This window comes from Scyliorhinus canicula, unplaced genomic scaffold, assembly GCF_902713615.1.
Source record: "Scyliorhinus canicula unplaced genomic scaffold, sScyCan1.1, whole genome shotgun sequence".
Lineage (NCBI taxonomy): Eukaryota > Metazoa > Chordata > Chondrichthyes > Carcharhiniformes > Scyliorhinidae > Scyliorhinus > Scyliorhinus canicula.
The window spans coordinates 35,234-54,098 of record NW_024055456.1 but is presented as its reverse complement, the minus strand read 5'-3'; the positions used below and the strand labels follow the sequence as shown (position 1 = coordinate 54,098).

General features: G+C 45.5%; 2 non-coding genes across 2 annotated transcripts; both read right to left on the bottom strand.

Annotated features, from left to right (window-relative positions):
* Positions 1-1,049: 1,049 nt before the first annotated feature.
* trnav-cac lies at positions 1,050-1,122 on the bottom strand. The gene has a single exon. It is a non-coding gene; the product is annotated as a tRNA-Val (tRNA).
* Positions 1,123-9,954: 8,832 nt separating this feature from the next.
* On the bottom strand, positions 9,955-10,026 carry trnat-cgu. Its single transcript has one exon. It is a non-coding gene; the product is annotated as a tRNA-Thr (tRNA).
* Between the last annotated feature and the right edge of the window lie 8,839 nt (positions 10,027-18,865).

Here is an 18,865-nt window from a genome sequence, read left to right as displayed (position 1 = left end):
AACAGACTAAACTGGAAACACCAGATGTCAAGCCACATGTTTTCTTTGCGGCGTAGACGGCGGGATTACTTCACATTGGGTTTGCTTTGAGAAGCTGAGGTCAAACTACATGGAACCAATACGTTCCCGAGAAGTTTGTCTATGTGTGGGCATTCACATTTCTATTGACTAATTCTGGTGGACTCAGATAGCTCTCTGTCCCTTTCATTTTATCAGTTCAACAACTGCAGACTGTGAACTTTCACTTCCCCCTCCACCCCAAGTTTTTTCCATCAACTTATCATTTCTTCCATTGATATGTTTTACCCTCAGCATTGCTCCCCTCCCCCCAGGCCATACCATCCTACTTCAGCAATCTGATCCCTGTTTGTAATTGTTCTCTGACACGCGGCTTACCTTTGTTCTGCCATTAACACATTCTGACCGCTTGATGCTCCATCAGCACCTTTCATAGCCTTGATTAGCCTCATTTACATTCCCTTTTTCTTTCTGCCGAGACATTTTCGTCATTTCCCACCTATTGCTCGCCCTCTATCGAGGCCCAATACAGCACGCCGCCACCTCCCGCATCCCCCACCCACAACCGTCTGAATCTCCAATTCCAGTTCTCCAGCTTTGACAAAGAGTCCACTTGACTGGAAACGACAGCTGCCATTTCGCTCCCCAGAGGCTGTCAGACCTGCTGAGATTATCCAGTATTTTCTGTTTTTGTTTCCGTTTGAAGCATCCGCAGTAAATTGCATTTGTCATACATTTAGACATGTTTGAGATGGTGATTAAATATGTTCATTTGTAAAACCCTGAAATTCTGTTGTGGATGAACTAGCTGCTAATATCCGAGCTGTGCCAAGATATGAAAATTCTTCACCTCTCATTGCCTGCCGAAAATTCAGTGCTTGGGCCTTAATGTTCAATTCAGTTTAGTGGCTCATGTGAGAAGAAATCTGATAGTCGTGGAACACACGAGATTCCGGCAACATTTAGGAACAGTATTATTTTGTGACCAGTAATTGTGCTCACTTTTCTCACACGAAATGCTAAATGTTCGATGTTTCTGCCCGGTTTCGAACCGGGGACTTTTCGCGTGTGAGGCGAATGTGATAACCACTACACTACAGAAACCGCGAGCGATCAATCGATCTGCGGAATGTACAGCCTGACTGTGTTGCTGCAGATTCTGATGTTCTGTTTGAGAGGCCAGGTCCCTTGTTACAGACAACTGTTTCTTAAATTAACAGATGTCTCAACATATAAAGCCGTGAGATGTAGAAATTATATCGAAATTAATATAAATTATATTTTTCTTAATGTCGGTCTTAAATTTGTGCTCTTTGGTCTCGAGGTCTGGTTCTCGTTTAGGGATTTTCAATCAATGCGTATGGGAGTGGTCGTGGGTTTAAATCCAGGACAAGCCCTTTACTCCAGGTCAGAGATTACGAATTGTTTGCGATGCTGACGGCAGGATTGATTTACATTGGCCCACTCTGAAAAAGATTTCTCAGGACTCGGGATGTTACGTCGTTTCTTTCCCCACAGATGATGCTCGAGAGAGAGAGACAGTGTCTGAGCTGGAGTGCGTTTGGATAAAATTGATGCTCCAGATCTGTGTTAACCACAGGGACGTGACCCATCTAATCCACAAAGCCAAAGTGGAGAATTGAAATGACTGGAGAGCTGGATCTTAACGCTGACCTCCCGGACTTCGGCCTCCTGAAATTTCAGCTTTCACACTCAGTGTGTGTTCAACAGTTTCACACTGTAAATGCTGCACCCATTGTGTGTGTCCTTACATCGCACATTTGGGTTTGAATCTTGTTTCCAGTTGTTCTTTGTGTCCGGGCGGTAGTTTTTTTTTAAATATAATTTTTATTGGCATTTTTTACAGAAAATATAAAACATAACGACAAACAATGAAATGCAACAAAATAACCCATAATAACTGTAACACCCCCAGACCGTATGTATCACATCCCCCCACCCCCCCAACCCCGATGAACAACAAAAGAACTTAAAAATAAATTAAAATTAAATAAACAAACATAGTCATTGTCCGCCCCCCCCCTTTTCCCTCCCCCTTCCCCCCTCCCCCCCGGGTTGCTGGTGCTACTGCCCCCGTACCCTATCGCTGAGCCAGAAAGTCGAGAAAAGGTTGCCACAGCCTAAAGAACCCTTGTACCGACCCTCTCAGGGCGAATTTGACCTTCTCTAGCTTAATGAAACCCGCCATGTCATTGATCCAGGTCTCCGCCTGGGGGCCTCGCATCCTTCCATTGTAGCAAGATCCTTCGCCGGGCTACTAGGGACGCAAAGGCCAGCACACCGGCCTCTTTCGCCTCCTGCACTCCCGGCTCCACCCCAACCCCAAAAATCGCGAGTCCCCATCCTGGCTTGACCCTGGATCCCACCACCCTCGACACCATTCTCGCCACCCCCTTCCAGAACTCTTCCAGTGCCGGGCATGCCCAGAACATATGGGCATGGTTCGCTGGACTCCCCGCGCACCTGACACACCTGTCTTCACCCCCAAAGAACCTACTCATCCTCGTCCCAGTCATGTGGGCCCGGTGCAGCACCTTGAATTGGATGAGGCTAAGCCGCGCACACGAGGAGGATGAATTAACCCTCTCCAGGGCATCAGCCCATGTCCCGTCTTCGATCTGTTCCCCCAGTTCCCCCTCCCACTTAGCTTTCAGCTCCTCTACTGACGCCTCCTCCGCCTCCTGCATAACCCGTCCGGGCGGTAGTTGTTGATCAATCTGCCATCGATAGCTCTTCCACACATATCTTTTGTTTCTTTATTTCTTCTCCTGCGCTAACAGGGAGCTGGCACAGACTCGGCGGCCCGAATGGCCTCATACTGTGTAGTAATCATTCTCTGATTTGATGCTGATCTCATCAGGTGGCCAGGGAATCCAAGGTATTTTCTCATTTAATCTCTCCTGACATGCCCCCCTATCAGAGTCCTTTCCTGTTGTTCTGTTTCTTCCTTCCGGGAGTTCACTTGGTCAAGGCGTCCTACATTTCTAACCTGTCCCGGTTTTGAATGAAAGGTGATGGTCAAAGACGAGCTTTGTTGGCCTCAAATGCTGCCTGACTCCCTGAGTTGTTCCAGTATTTTCCGCTTTCTCTTTTCTGGTACCAGAAACTCTTTTCTGGTACATTCAGTATCCCGGGAATCCTCCGAGGAATGTAATGAGAATCTATAGTCAGGGCAGTTCGGATAAGTCTCCAGATTTCCCAGCCAGGTTCTCGGCAGCTTTGCACAAAGAAAACCAAACGGTACCTTTAAATATCGCCGGAGCTGATCTCTCCGACAGTGCCGTGTATTTCTGCGCCATGGATCCCACACTGCTGCAGAGATACAGCGGATCCGGTACAAACACTCACTCTGGGAGTCCCAGCCATTTCTCGGCAGAGGGTGGTCTCACATTGATACAGTAGACAGACACAATTACTCAGCCTGTGGTGGTCACAGTGTCATTACCAAACCATCAAAAACAAACACAGCACTCACTGAGAATAAGCGAGCAGAAACTGAATAATTATATTCGTTAGTTTATAACTTGCATTTCTACTAAAATGAATTTCACAACTTAATTTCCGGTTCGTTAACTCACATTTAGTCTTTTTATGATCCTTACATTGCTGTCTGAATTATTGTGTGAACGTTTCTCCATCTCCGTTCCGCTCTTCTAGATCCCTTTGATCAAAGCCGGGACACAGAGTCGATATGACGGGATTATTTTCATAGATTTCATAGAAGTTACAGTTCAGAAGGAGGCCATTCAGCCCATCGAGTTTGCACTGGCTCTTGGAAAGAGCAACCTACCCAAGGTCCACACCTCCACCCTGTCCCCACAACCCAGTAACCCCACCCAACACTAAGGGAAATTTTGGACACTAGGGGAAATTTAGCATGGCCAAACCTGGCCACCTAACCTGCACATCTTTGGACTGTGGGAGGAAGCCGGAGCACCCGGAGGAAACCCAGGCACACACGGGGGAGAATATGCAGACTCTGCACAGACAGTGGCCCAAGCGCGAATCGAACCCGGGAGCCTGGAACTTTGAAGCAATTGTGCTAACCACAATGCTACCCTGCTGCTCCGTGTACGATCTTATTTCTTTGTATCCTGAAAACTCGTGCTGGTGGTGCCCAGTGGGTCACTGGCGTAATCTTTCCCCAAACGGGCCCGACCTCTTACCAGTGTAGCCACCGAAGTTGGCCATTCCCTCAATACAAAATGGGGGAACGCAAAGCTTGCAGGTTAAAATGGACAATGTTTGCAGCACAAACAGGCTGCAGCAAGCCAATGTGTATTCTGTCTGCTGAGAGAGCAGACAGCACCGAAACGAACATTCCACATACTAATGAGGCAATCTCCGGGATAGTTAACATAGCCATGGAACGATCCCAGGGACAATGGACACAAATGGGGAAGTCATTGCAACAGTGTATGGGGAACTAGATACTCCTGACCCCTTTTAACCCGTACCAACCTGAAGTCTGCAGACTTGAGCAGAGCAAGAGGCCTTGTCCCCTGATCCGGCAGTTCCCTTCCAGATAAGCATTGGTTTATTTCGTGGTAGGAATAGTTTAATCATCTTAGCGTGTGCATGGGTAGTATTATAATTGTATTATAATAAACTCAGTTGTTTGAACTTACTAATTGGTGTATGGTTTTATTGCTTTGAACTTGACCTTGAAACTTGTGGCGGTATCTTAACAATACCTGACTACTCCAGAGCTAAGTAATGAAACAGAGCCAAATTGAGTGTTAAGCACACTCACCCAGAACGAGCAACACCAGGTACAAGCCCAGGGGCGTCTCCAGCGCAAACATGTAGATCATGTTCGGTCCAGAAGACCATTCCTGCCAAAGATTCCCCGCCCCAGCAGCTCATTTCTACAGCCACAGAGACCAGACACAATGGAAAGTATGCCTCACAATCTTCCTCTGGTGCCTCACTCAAAGCCTGCAGACTAGAACCGCGTGGAGATAAAGACGCCGAGATAATGGAGGCAGCAGACTCTGACTCCGAGATGGAGACACAGAATGCCTCGGAGGGGTCTCAGACTCCCTGCATAAATAGGGCTGGCCAGCTTGGAACCAGGAAGAGAGAGGAGTGAGCAGCAAGAGAAGATGCTGCTGCTGTTGTATATATATATTATTGTAAATAATTGTTATTTCTTTGTATCCTGCAAAAGGGGCTTTTCACAGTAACTTCATTGAAGCCTACTCGTGACAATAAGCGATTTTCATTTCATTTCAACTCGTGCTGGATTCTTCGTTGCCCTCACAAAACAGTGATTGCACAGTTTATAACAAACCCCAAGGACAAGAGTCCCCTAGTCGCCACATTCCTCCCCGAACAGGCGGCGGAATGTGGCGACTAGGGGCTTTTCACAGTAACTTCATTTGAAGCCTACTCGTGACAATAAGCGATTTTCATTTTGATTTTATTTCATTCTCCTTTCCAGTCTGTTTAATGTTTTCTGACACAACTGTGTTTCCGTCCTACAATAACCAGACCAGCAAACCAATTCCTACTCCCGTCTGGATCTATGTAGCGATTCTTCTTCGAAGGCACTGACTGTATCCCAGCTCTGATTGTTCCCATTCACTGACAGACAGTTCCCCACCTACAGGTGTTAAACCACCTTTGGAGACGCAAGAAAGTGAAGTAAGAAAACCCTGCGAAAGACAGCCGATTCTGAATGGTCCGGAATAGAAGCTGTTGCTTCGAATTTCAAATTTTACAGATCGACAGCGGTCACCCAGTGTCTGGATTGTATGGGGCTAGTGCGGGCGGGCTTTTCGGGAGGTAATTGTGGAACAAACACATTTCATCGCATTTGAAATCATGGTTTCAATCTGAATTGTAAACACATGATTATTTCATGTTTGAACATGTATTTCTGATCTGAGTGACGGAAAATTCTGTTTCTCGGCTACTGTCCTCAGAGGTTAAGACAGAAGAAGTTTCTGTTTTTTGTTTAACCTTTCATGCTGCCTTCTTGAACCGCTGCAGTCCATGTGGTGTTAGGGAGGGAGTTCCAGGATTTCACCTCTGCTGCGTTACTCATGTCAGCAGACGAGCAGTGAGGCTAAAATAACAAAACAGCAACAGCACCGCTCAGACAGCTAAACTCTATCTATCTCTGGGTGGAGAAAGTGGCTCAGAAGAGTTGATCAGAAGTAGGACTCACAGACTGAGTATACCATGAACAAGAATCCCACTCCCTTACTTTGCACTGTGTCTTCGAGCTCCAGTCTGTTGACGTTTCGACAGAAACTCGAGCAGATTCAGCCACATCGACCAATGGCGATATCAGTCGCTCAACTCCACACCTTAACCTCGAATCAAACTGTCAGCCACCTGTTTCCAACAAAGGTAGTAAAAATACACTGCAGAATCCAATCCGACCGCCAGATCCATCATCAAACCAGTCTCCAGATAACCCGGCCTTGCTGTTGCTGATCAGCTGTTAATTCTCTGAAACTCAGGGCTGGATGTTCAGACCAGCTCCGGCAAAGATGTTTCTGACCCTTCAACCAGTCCCACTGACGTCACTCAGTTTACAGACTTACGTCACTAAATATGCAGGGTGACGTCACACGTGTCCTCAGTCATAGGCGGTGCTCAGCCGCATGCGCATTTTCCGACACACACCCCACCAATGCTGAATCTCCCTCACAGCTTCACTTTGTGATCACAAGCTCCAGAGACCCGGCTCGGGCGGGCACGGTGCAGTTGGTGTTGGACTCAGTTTGATATACAACAGCGCTGCCTTCGCAGATTGCCTCTCGTCCTGAAAACTACCGAAAGCTCCAGAACACAAATCGATAGGATCCAACATGAAGCTGAGCTTCACTTTAGTGATTATCTCCCTGAATTTCTTACTCTTCTCTCCGTGTGAGTGTGATCACTGTATCTGGCGGAATATTTCACACATCAGATCTGTCATGCTGTAGTAATAGTAACATACAGTTTCCTCTATTGTATATCTTGCTATGTCATGTTGTATTTGATTGTGCTATATTATATTCTCGTAGTATGTGTGATATTAAATTTATCATGTTATTTTACATCTCAGATGCTGCTGGCAGTGACGAGGTACCACAGTCTCCAGAGTCAATCGTTGTTGCAGAGGGAGATGTTGCATCCTTGGCCTGTTCCACCACAGTAGCAGGAGAGATCCTACAATGGTACAGACAATACCCGGATGGAACCGTGCAGCACCTGGCGAGCGGTACCAGTGCTCAGGGCCGGATCACAGCTCGGTTCATTTCAGCAGAGAAACACAGCTCTCTGAATGTTAGTGACGTTCGAGTGACAGACACCGCTACCTATTTCTGTGCAGTGGAGGCACAGTGAACTAAAAACCATTCAGCGCCGTACAAAAACATGCCGGGTGATTCTGAAAGTGTGTAGCCTGTGCAGTTATCCGAGAGCAAGGATGTTAGTAACACTGTTCCGTGGATATGCCGCAATGAGTGAGGTCTGTTCATGATTTTTTTTTGCTCTTTCATATCAGAAAAGAAGGGCCAGAATCCATTTAAATTCATTTTATTTATTTAGAAGTCAGAACCAGAGAACACGGGTTCCATGGTGCTTCAAGATAATAATCATTGTGCCGTTCGGCGAGCCAATATTCAGAGGCCGTTGTCTATTTCTTGTTTTAAATCAAATTCCAGACTGAGACACATTCCAGTTTTGTTACAGGGATGAGTGATGCACAATCAGTCTCCCAGGATCCGTCAGAGTTGAAGGCTCTAGAAAGACAGTTCAGTTATAATCACTCCATGTGCAAGAGCTTTCTCTGTCTAGGTCGGCAAGTCAATATTACGGAATAACTGCGAGATATTTACCGATGAGGTATCGGCTGAGACATTGAGCTACGTCACAAGACTTCTCAGATCGGTTGATTTGAACAAGGACAACAGTGGAAATATTTGATAAACAAACCTGACAATGTTTGTTCTCCGTGGGCCTGGGATGGAATTAACCCGGCTGATCAAGGCGCTAAAGAAGACGACACAAATACTCGCAGAGGATTTTTGTGCGGGTTCTTGGTTTTTATCTGATTCTGTGTTTCACTGCACAGGAAAAATACACCACACTTAGACCGCTTATATTATGAGCAACAGGTAGACATTGTCTTCAGATTCCATCTTTTTATAGTTTTTACAGTCTTACTACATCATTAATAATTCAGTTTGGACACTGTGCCCGTTTCTGTCCATATCAGTGGATGTTTCTTATTACCTGGGTTGTATATTCGCAATCCAACCCTTCAAACACAGCTACTGTCACCGGAAACTGGATCTGCAAGTAGTTCGCCTGTGAAAGTAGAGGATCTAAAGAGCAGGAGGTTAAACAGGATTGAGATATTAACCTCTATCTAACTGTATGAGTCTGTGTAAATTCCCATCAATCTGTTAAACTGTCTTGATGAGCACAATCCAGTACTTAACGTGCAAGAGCCCCACCACTAGTATTAGAAACATGTCTGACTGGATCTCTCAGTGAATGGGCATGGGATGAGTCAGGGATTGAGAGGAGAGAGGGAACCCGGGCTCTGTTCAACTCAATGTCCCACCCAGACACAGCAAGGGAGCCAGGCCCACTGTGACATCACTGAGTATACGTCTGGATTTTGGTCTCATGTTTAGATTTGTCAGCAACTGTCCTGAACCCACATCTTTCTTCATTACTAAGGTGTTGGTGATAATCCATCTCGGTGGCTGTGCCGGTTTCTCCTGATATCATTGCATTTTGTATATGTTGGGGCCTTTATATTGGCAATTTAACTTCACCGAACCCCCTTCTGACACTGTTATTGTCACTGCTGACTGAGCTACTGGATTGCACATAGTCCGCCTGCGAAAGTGAAGGAATGAAATGAACAGATTGTTGTTCCTCTATAAATTTAGAGGTTTTTTTTTCAATTAAGGGTGGCCACTCCACTTAGCCTGCACATCTAGGTTACGGGAGTGAGAATGTTCAAACACCACACGGACAATGATCTGGGACAGGGATCGAACCCATGTCCTCAGTGTAATGAGGCAGCAGTGCCAACCATTGCGCCACCGTGCCGCCCTGAGTTTAAACAGAGTTGATACAAATTTGCTTGTATCTGCGGCATTTTTTTGGGACCTCTGATGCAGGCACTTCATAGACATTCCCGATCGTTAATTATACTCTAGCCTATGTGTATTAATATGCTAATCTGGTTTAATTAACACTATAACTACTTACTGTGCCAAAGCGCCGCCAGTATTATCACAACCATGTCTGACTGAATCTCTCCCAGTGAACTGAACTGAACTGAACTGAGTCAGGGATTGTGTAGGAGAGAGGGAACTTATGCAGTGCAGGGAGAGGGTCTATTGTGACATGACTCGCCTCCCATCCTATCAGCTTGGCCGACACCATCAGGTGAGTTTCTGACGCCCGTGCTTGAATTTGGCGCCCTCTGCTGCCGGATTCGGTTTACTCCGTGTTAGAATTCGGCTGTTGAGTGGATTCAGTGTTGACTGCAATGCATATCAGGGCGGGAAACCTAGACAGAAATCTAAATTCCAACTGTTTATACACTATCTTTGTCACTATAGGTGTTTCTAATCAAAAATGATGCTTAATCTGTGCAAATCATCCCTGGAGTCCTCGGTTCACACCATGGATGCGACGAAGTCGAAAGAATGCCAAGACTTTGGTGAACATGCGGAGGTCAGAACTCAGAATAATAGCAGGGCTCAACAGACTAGTTTTCTTTATTTTGGTTCTGACGAAGGTACAAAAGGGGAACTGCGCTGAACATCGCTTTTTTCAGAGACCAGATTGTCTGGAATTATTTTCATTAGCTGAAGGTTAAATGTCCTATAAAGAAGATAGATGAATGAGATTTCATGCTGCAAGTGAATTAAGCGTTTGAATGGATCAGCACCGAGGCACGGGCGGGATTCGAACCCGCGATTTTTGGTTTACGAGACCAACGCCTTTCCTCTTGGCCACCGCACCTTAGGCAAGGTAATGATGTTGATTGCACTGTGAGTTGTTATCATTTGGAGTCTGGCGTAACAATTGATGAGAGAAGAAGAATCAATAGAACATTTAATAATGTATTGTCAGAACTTGAGAACGGAAAATCCCGCGGGATTTACATGCAGGGTGAAGAGGGCAATAGAAAAAGTTCTTTCAAATAGGCGCAGGTAGCGTCAGTTCAATCTGCCCCCACCCCTCCGACACTATATTGTTCTCAGTGAGTTGAGCAGGTGCAGGATGGTCACGGGCTGCTGGGTGCTCAACTGTCGCTATTTCCGCTCCATCACTTGTGACTGCAGCTGATAACCGCCGCACACATTTTTCAGCTTTGAGTCTGCGGTGCCCAGGTCACAGCTTCCGTTTGGTGCTCTCGCCCCAACACCATTGGGATATTCTAGACATTGCTGCCGCTGCTCGATTCCTGTCATTGGTTGGATCAGCAATGCAGTGGGACCTGAATCTGGATTGCTGCTCTGACAGATAATTGCCTGACCTGAAGAGCGATTGATTCAGGAACTACCGCCTCTCGCTCTCCTCTTTATGATCTCGCTGCTCAGTATTTCCTTTACTGCAAAACCCCCATTCTCCCCTGACTGTGTAACCAGATATTATTGTTAATTACATAATAATGATCATGGTGCGGGTGACCGTTACGTTGGTCAATATGAGGCTGATTCTGAATTTTGAGATTGTTATTGTTTTCTGTTCGTTTGTATCAGACTGGAGCCACCAAGACCCAGCGGAACATCGGGACGCTGAAATGAGGGTTGAAGTGGATATTGACGCCACACACCAATACAATCGATCCTGACGATCCTGAGGATCCACAGTCTGTATCCGGGCGGCCTGCACGGTACATGTTTCGTCTGATTGGAGAGAATCTGCGTAGCAGCAAAGATAAAAGTGATCTCAATATGACCCATATATAGAGAAATACCAGTACACAAATACAAATATCCCTAGGTATGCCTGTGTCGGCAGTCACATTATAGCAGAAAGACAGTCGATCCCAGAAACAAACCAACACCAAGAGGGGGAGGGGTAGGTTGGGGGGGGGGTGATATTTTTCTCTCAAGGTGGGTGCGAGAGGGCGATCAGAAAGACCATCGCCATTTATAATGAATATGTGAAAACGGAGCAAGACGGGAACATAGAACATAGAACAGTACAGAACAGAACAGGCCCTTCGGCCCTCAATGTTGTGCCGAGCCATGATCACCCTGCAAGATGTAGATCTTTGTCTTTTTTTCTGAGCGAGCTTCGTGAATCTATGGAATTCTCCCGCAGAGACCGCTGAGGTGGGTCCATTGAATATTTCGAGGCAGACGTGGTTGTATTCTCGATTAAAAATGAATTTAAAGTTTATCCGGGGTAGGCGAAATGTGAATCTGAGGTCAAGATCACATCGGCCACGAACTTGTTGAACGATGGAGGAGGCTCGGGGAGTGAATAAACAAATCCTGCTCAAATTTGTTTTGTTCGTGGGTCCGTGAAGAGGTATCGCAATCTCCTGAGTCGGTGTTTCTTATCGAGGGAGACACAGCATCGTTGAGCTGTCCCAACACAGCGCCATGAAGGATGCTCCAATGGTAGAGGTAACTCCATGCCACAGCGGGGGCACGGTACTTGTTATCAGAACAGGATCACAACATCTGTGCACCTCAGCAGTGACGCACAATCTTCTGATTGCCAGCGATCGAAAGAGAACACCTGTCCCCTGAGGCAGTGCAGAAAAGATCTGGAAGGATCGGACAAACACATGGCCCCGCGGTCGTGGACCTTTCCGAGTCGGTGAGTCATCAGAGCCCCTTGAATTTTACAGCACTCACCATGGACAGCACCACTCGTTCACCGCCTCGCTGAAACACATCCCTTATCGGGGCGACTCCATAACAGAAAGCAGGAAGTGTCAACATATATTTGATATATTTTTGATCGGAAAATCCATGTTCTGCTGAAGACTACAGGGGGGCTCAGACTCAGTGGCCTTAGATCCACCTAAGTTAATCCTTTGGAAGATTTTATCATCCCCACATCTGAGTGCTTACAATACTTCTGCTCAGAAGTGGATATTCCAAGCGTAAATTTACTGTGCATCGCGGTATGCAGATTAATCTCACGAATCCCAAACGGCTCCTTTATTGAGCTGTACAAGGATTGAGACAGCAATGGAATTGGTGGATAAATAGACTTGAGTGCCTTTCTGTGCTTTTAAGGGCAGGAACGCAAAATTAGTGGAATTGAAAATACTCTCTGAGATTTTTGTACATGGTTGTAGCGGCTTTGTGACACTGTGCTCATTGCACAGTAATAGACCGCCCCGTCCTCCACACTGAGCGCGTTTATATTGAGATAACCATTCTTTTTAGACTTCTTGGCAGCCGCCAGATATCGCCTTAAGATATCCTCTTTCTTCATCGCCGATATGTTCATGATGATCAATTTCGGCGGCTGTGCCGGTTTTTGCTGATATTATAGCATGTGGCACAGTCGGGTCTGTATATTCGCAATCTAACTGCACTGAACCCCCTTCTGATGCAGATATTGTCTCCGGTGATTTAGTTACTGGATCTGCGCATAGTCCGCCTGCGAAAGTAGAGAAATTAAAGTAGAGGAAGAGTTAAACAAACATTGCGAGAATCTGCGAGTTATAAACACGTGGCTGGTGGGCCGGAGAATCCAGCCCATAATCCAGTACTTACTGTGCAAAAGCGCCGCCAGTATTAACAGAGACATTTCTGACCGAATCCCTCTGACGGAATGGGAATGGAATGAGGCAGAGATTGAGAAGCAGAGAGGGAACCCGGCTCTGTTCAGGTTATTGTTCCAGCCACACACTGCAGGGGGGCAGGCAATATATGACATCACTACGGATAACTTTGTTAATGTTAACACGTGATTTAATCAGGCGCATGCTTGACTTTGGAACCCTATGCTGACCCGTTCGAAGTAATTCATTTTAGGAGGAGGTCCTTGAGTAGATTGGGTGAGTATTTTATCTGCAGACATGAACGTTTGCCAGAAAGCTAAATTTCAGCACGGTGGCACAGTGCTTAGCACTGCTGCCTCACAGCGCCAGGGACCTAGTTTCAATTCTGGCCTTGGGTGACTGTGGAGCATACACTTTCTCTCCGTGTCTGCGTGGGTTTCCTCCGGGTGCTCCAGTTTCCTTCCACAGTCCAACGATTTGCTGATTAGGTGCATTGGTCATGATAAATTACCCTCAGTGTCAGGGATGTTTAGATTAGGTTAAAGGATTCCAGGAATTGGGCGGGGAATTGGGCTTGGGTGGCGTGCTCGTCCAGTGAATCGGTGCGGACTCGATGGCCAAATGTCCTCCTTCTGCACTATAGAGATGCTATGATTCTATTTTATAAATTGGAGCCATTTAGATACTGGTTTTGTCATCGATGCTGTTTATATCGAAGCGTATTCCAAATTCTGCAGTAATTATTGCTGTCCAAATGCAGTGAAAGACAAAGTACAAAGAATGTTTGCAAGTTGGAGAGAATGACAGTATCATATATCAGAAGAGTACCAGGAATGAAAAACGTTTATGAAACAGACAAGGGAATCTTGGATTAATTTGCTTGTCACAAAAAAGGTAGAAAGGAGAAGGAATTTACATCCTCACAATTACTGCCCTTGTGTTGGAGTAGATCGCGTGTAATTATTTTCATTGGTAGAAGATTCAATGACAAAATCACTTCACTTTCATGGAAAATGGTTAGTGAAAGATGAATTTTATTTTTTCCATTGTGATTTCTTATTGTCAGGAATACCGATCAAAGTGGTAAAGGGCGAAGATACACAAAAACTTGTCAAAGGGATATTGTCATAAATTGAAAACGGAAGACAACGTGGAAAATACTGGTATTAAAACCGCTTGGTGTCGCACTTTCAAGTAGGCCTCATTCCTTCCCTAAATGTTGTGATTCTGGGTCCATCCTGCCCACATACCTGTTTTTTTCCCCTCAGTCACTTGAACAATGAAAAGGTGCAGAATTGGCACTGACCTCTGGAGACTGCATTATACATGATGTAGGTAGTTGAAAGATTAGTGAGCAGTTGTTCTCTGGCTTTGGTACCACAACAACATTGGAAGTTCATCTTTACTGCGTTCACCACATAAGCTGACTCCCTCGGAACAAATTTGCATCTCGTCTTAAAGATGATTTGACGTCGAGGTTCTGCCTAAGCAATGTTAGATCCATGCGTTTTTTCTATTTATTTCTGGGGTCTGTGCTCATTAGATTCAATGTAAGACATTACTTGACTCATTGTACACCGTTTTAACCTCACTGTCTATCTCCTTGTCCCTCTTATTCTCTGATCATTTCTCTCTCTTTGTTCCTCCAGCTGTATTGTCTGCATATATCTGTGCCATTCACAGTTTCTCCACCATATCTTCATCTCTTTCCCTTCTTGCCTCCACCTCTCCCTTATTTTTCTGATTATGTAACCAGTAACCCCACCTATCCTTTTTGGACACTAAGGGCAATTTATAATGGTCAATCCACCTAACCTGCACATCTTGCCCTGTAGGAGGGAACCGGAGCACCCGGAGGAAATCCACGGAGACACGGGGAGAACGTACAGACTCTGGAGAGACAGTGACCCAAGCTGAGAATCGAACCTGGGACCCTGGAGTTATGAAGCAACTGTGCTAACCACTGTGTTACCGTGCTGCCCCTATTTTGGTCACTATTTCTATCACGGTTTCTCCCTCTGAATCTGTCATTTGTTTTTCTTGATTTCCAAGTTCGTATTTCTCCGTATTGCTGCATTTTTCTCTCACATTGTACCTTCATCTAAAATCCCCCTTCTCTCTCTGTCTCGCTCTGTCTGCCTCCATGTTCTCTTTCATTATCTGCCACTGTGTTTCCTATTATTTATCTCCCTGTTTTTGTTTCTCGCCTTGCCTCTCCCTCACATGCACGTTTAAAAAAACAAGTCGCCAGTTGGCCGCCAGATGGTGCTTTGGTCCAACGTAAGTTTCCCGCGCAGTGAAATGCCAGTGCATTTTGCATTCCATTTTTTGGAGGTTCTTTGGGAGTAGTTGGCAGGTACTGTTGGAGAAGGCGAGGTTAGTCACTGGTGTGCAGCCAATAGAAACTGTGGTCATGTATATTTGGGCCCGGCCACAACAACAGACCTCAAACACTCCAGCATTCATATCAAGACATTCGTTCTGAAAATGAAATGAGGCCTCTTCTCATTTTATGGACTCTAATTCAATTCAGGAATATCGCAGCAATAAACCAACGTGTGTTCTCAGTCTCCATCAAACACAATATATGACCATCCTTATTTTTAAAAAATGCTGCAGATGGTGTAGTTCTGAAATATAAACAGAAAATGATGGAAAGAAGCTGCAGGTCTGGCAGTATCTGTGGATCATTGAACAAGAGTTAGCATTTCGAAATCAATGTGGCTCTCCTCGAAGCACAACGTGGCCAATCAGAACGTCAGGTGTTCAAGGAGACATCTTCTCCTTTTATTGGATTTTCATTGGAACTTCATTGCATTGTTAATGTCAGCCTAGTTGTAACGCTAATGAAGATTATTATTATGAAGAGAATAAATGAGAAACCTGGGCCCAGATCATTTACCATTGACGCCAAGGCACCAGAGATGAATTGGTAATTTACTTTCTGTGATTATATGAATATTATTCACGTTGAAAATACTGTCTATGATTGTACATCCCAACAACGCCCAATTAGCCCCCAGTGTTAGCGCTGTTTCCTCATAACGCAGGTGTTAACGTTTGCACGTTCTCGCCGAGTCTGCGTGGGTTTCCTCCAGGTGCTCCGGTTTCCACCCACAGTCCAAAGATGTGCAGTGGTGGACTGGCCATGAACAATTGACACTTAGTGTCCAAAGATGTGTAGGTTAGGCAGATTTCTGGCACGGAGATTTGGAACATTCGACAAGTGGAATTATCCTCTCCATACGTCCATCACATAAAATCATAGAATTTGCAGTGCAGAAGAAAGCCACTCGGCCCATCGTGTCTGCACCGGCCCTTGGAAAGAGCACCCTACCTAAGCCCCTGCCTCCACCCTATCCCTGTAACCCAGTAATCCCGCCTTACTTGTTTGGACACTAAGGGCAATTTAGCATGGCCAATCCACCTTACCTGCACATCTTTGGACTGTGGGAGGAAACCGGAGTACCCGGAGGAATAACGCAGACACGGGATTATGGTGCAGACTCCAAACAGACAGTGACCCAAGCCGGGGTCATCATTGTAAAGGCATCAAGGTTGACTTTCCGTGAGTACAGACAAGAACTACAACATTTACATTCCTTTTTCCTAGATCTGATCTTCGAATTCCGGTTTGCATTGTGTTTTGTGAACATAAACCCCTGTAAGGAGGAGACCAGGACAAAGACTCATGTGTGCTCTAAGGCTGGTCTGATGCTTGTTTAACACGGGTCCTGCTTTCCAAATTTATTCCTGCCGGGATCTGCATTGCTGCTGGTCCTGGATTCCAACAAGATAAATCACCATCCTGGAGCTGCGGCTGTCTGACAGCGCGGTGTATTACTGCGAGCTGAGAGACACAGTGTCAGCAACCAGAGGGAGCCTCGTACAAAAATCACTGCCGCAGTCTGACAGAGTGGACGGAATAGCGGACTGTAGAGGAATATATCGCTGATGCTAGCAATGAGCGGAGGGACTGGAGAATGTAGCCACAAGACAGATCCTAGCAGCTCTGAACAGAGATGTTAGATGTCAGATTTGATTCACCCAATAATGAGCAATTGAGTGGAATCATTTAAGATCTATTTGACAAACTGACATTTTAACATTTGTTAAATTGAAAATTTCTCCTGTTGATTGTCATTGTCTTTTTTTTTCCGCTGTTTGATACCGCACGAATACAAAAAAAAAATCTGAGAACACATTTCCTTTCATCCCCGCCTCAAATTAAGTCTTTTTTAGTGATTTAAATGCCCGGAACACATTCATCTACATTCAGCACTTGTATTTCCTTTCTTCAAGGCTGTTTCTTTCAGGTGAACCGAAGGCAAAAATGCCCCCACATCCAATTAAGGGTCAAGCAGTCTGTGTTTCTCGTCTGGCTCTTATCAGTAGAATGCAGGGCAACTGCCTCAGTGCCTTGTAACAAACACGTGTGGTTAAATAGGTGACATCAGACCAATCAGAGCCAGCTAACCCAGCTCTTCCGATCATTCATTCCGTAGGTTGTAACGTCAGAGCAGCCCCAGCCAATGCCCTCAGCTTTATCTTGTTGAGTATTCTGCAGGTTTCTGAGAATCCAGGACCAGCAGCAATGCGGATCCCCGTTCTCGCTGTGATCTGGGTGATATTCATTGTTGGTAAGACTTTTAAAAATTTAATTTCTGGAGCAATATATTTGAAAAGCAGTACACCGTGTTAGTCAAGTATCGGACCTCCCTGAGAGCAGACTAGTCTGTGCCCCAGTCTCTTCCTCACGGGAGTTTATGTTGGCAAAACACAAAGCATACGTGATTTAGAGTGACGGTACCGGAATTGGCGGATGCTAGCTATCAGAAACCAATGTAAATGTTCTGGTTCTTTTCTGTACTGACGAGAAGTCAAGCTTGATGTCTTTACAATGATAATTCCACATGTTCCAAATCTCGGTGCCAGAAATCGAAGCGCCACCAAATTCTCTAACTGGGAAATCAGGAGAAACCACTTTAGAAAGAGAGTCGGTAGAACGTGGCTAAAATAAACACAAGGAAGAGCTGAAGAGCAGAGTAATGGGGCATTTCAAGAGAAACTAGATAAACAGATGAGGGAGAAAGGGACGGTGGGATTTGTTGATACAATGAGAGGAGGAGAGATGGAGGATTCTCCTGGAGATTGTAAAGACTGACATGAAGCAATTGGGCCGAATGAGCTTTCTCGTGCTCTAAATTATATCAATTTTTATGTTACACCATCGGAATTTTCACCCTCAGTTCAGTTCAGTTGAATTTTAAATCAATGATTTCCGCTTTCTATAACCGTGTGTTGCAGGTCTGAGCGATGGAGATTCTGTGACTCAACGGGAATCCTCATTCACACAGACAGAGGGAGAAGATGTCACTCTAACCTGCACCTATACCGACGATGCTTATTATTTATTCTGGTACCGTCAGTACCCAGACAGACTGCCCGAGTTTGCGGTCCGGAGGCGCACGGACGGCCGTTCTGAATTGAAGGCGGATTTCGCACAGGGCCGGTTTTCTCATGCAGTCCAGCAGTCAGAGAAGTTGTACCGATTGACGATCTCGGGGCTGCTGCTATCTGACACCGCGGTATATTACTGTGCACAGAGTCTCACAGTGATGGGAACGAGGGCAAGCCTCGTACAAAAACTACCGCAGGTTTCTGGGTCACAGCTGCTGTCTGTTGAGAGCTGTTTATAACAGCGGCTCAGACTGAAGCGTGAATGGTTTCCTGTGAGCACAGACCCCGAGCATTGTGCTCCATATCAAATTGTTCACATCGAAGACAGAATCAGTCCGATTATTGCATTTACTGAGAGCGGAATTAGTTGATGTTGATACGAGGATATCGGAGAACTGGCCACAACCACTGAGAAAGTAAACTGTGCAGGTGCCCTGGAACTATTTATATCCCTGACCGCTGTTCAGGAAATCTCTGAGCGACAATTCATTTCTGGTTTGAAATACCAGTCCACAGTGCAAACCAATGGCCACTGGGTGAGAAAAGCTCAATAATTATAATAACTCAATTAAACACCTCTCGATGTTAATGCCACTGACACATATTAAATCTAAGAATCCTTAATATTGCTGAATGTATTGTTGT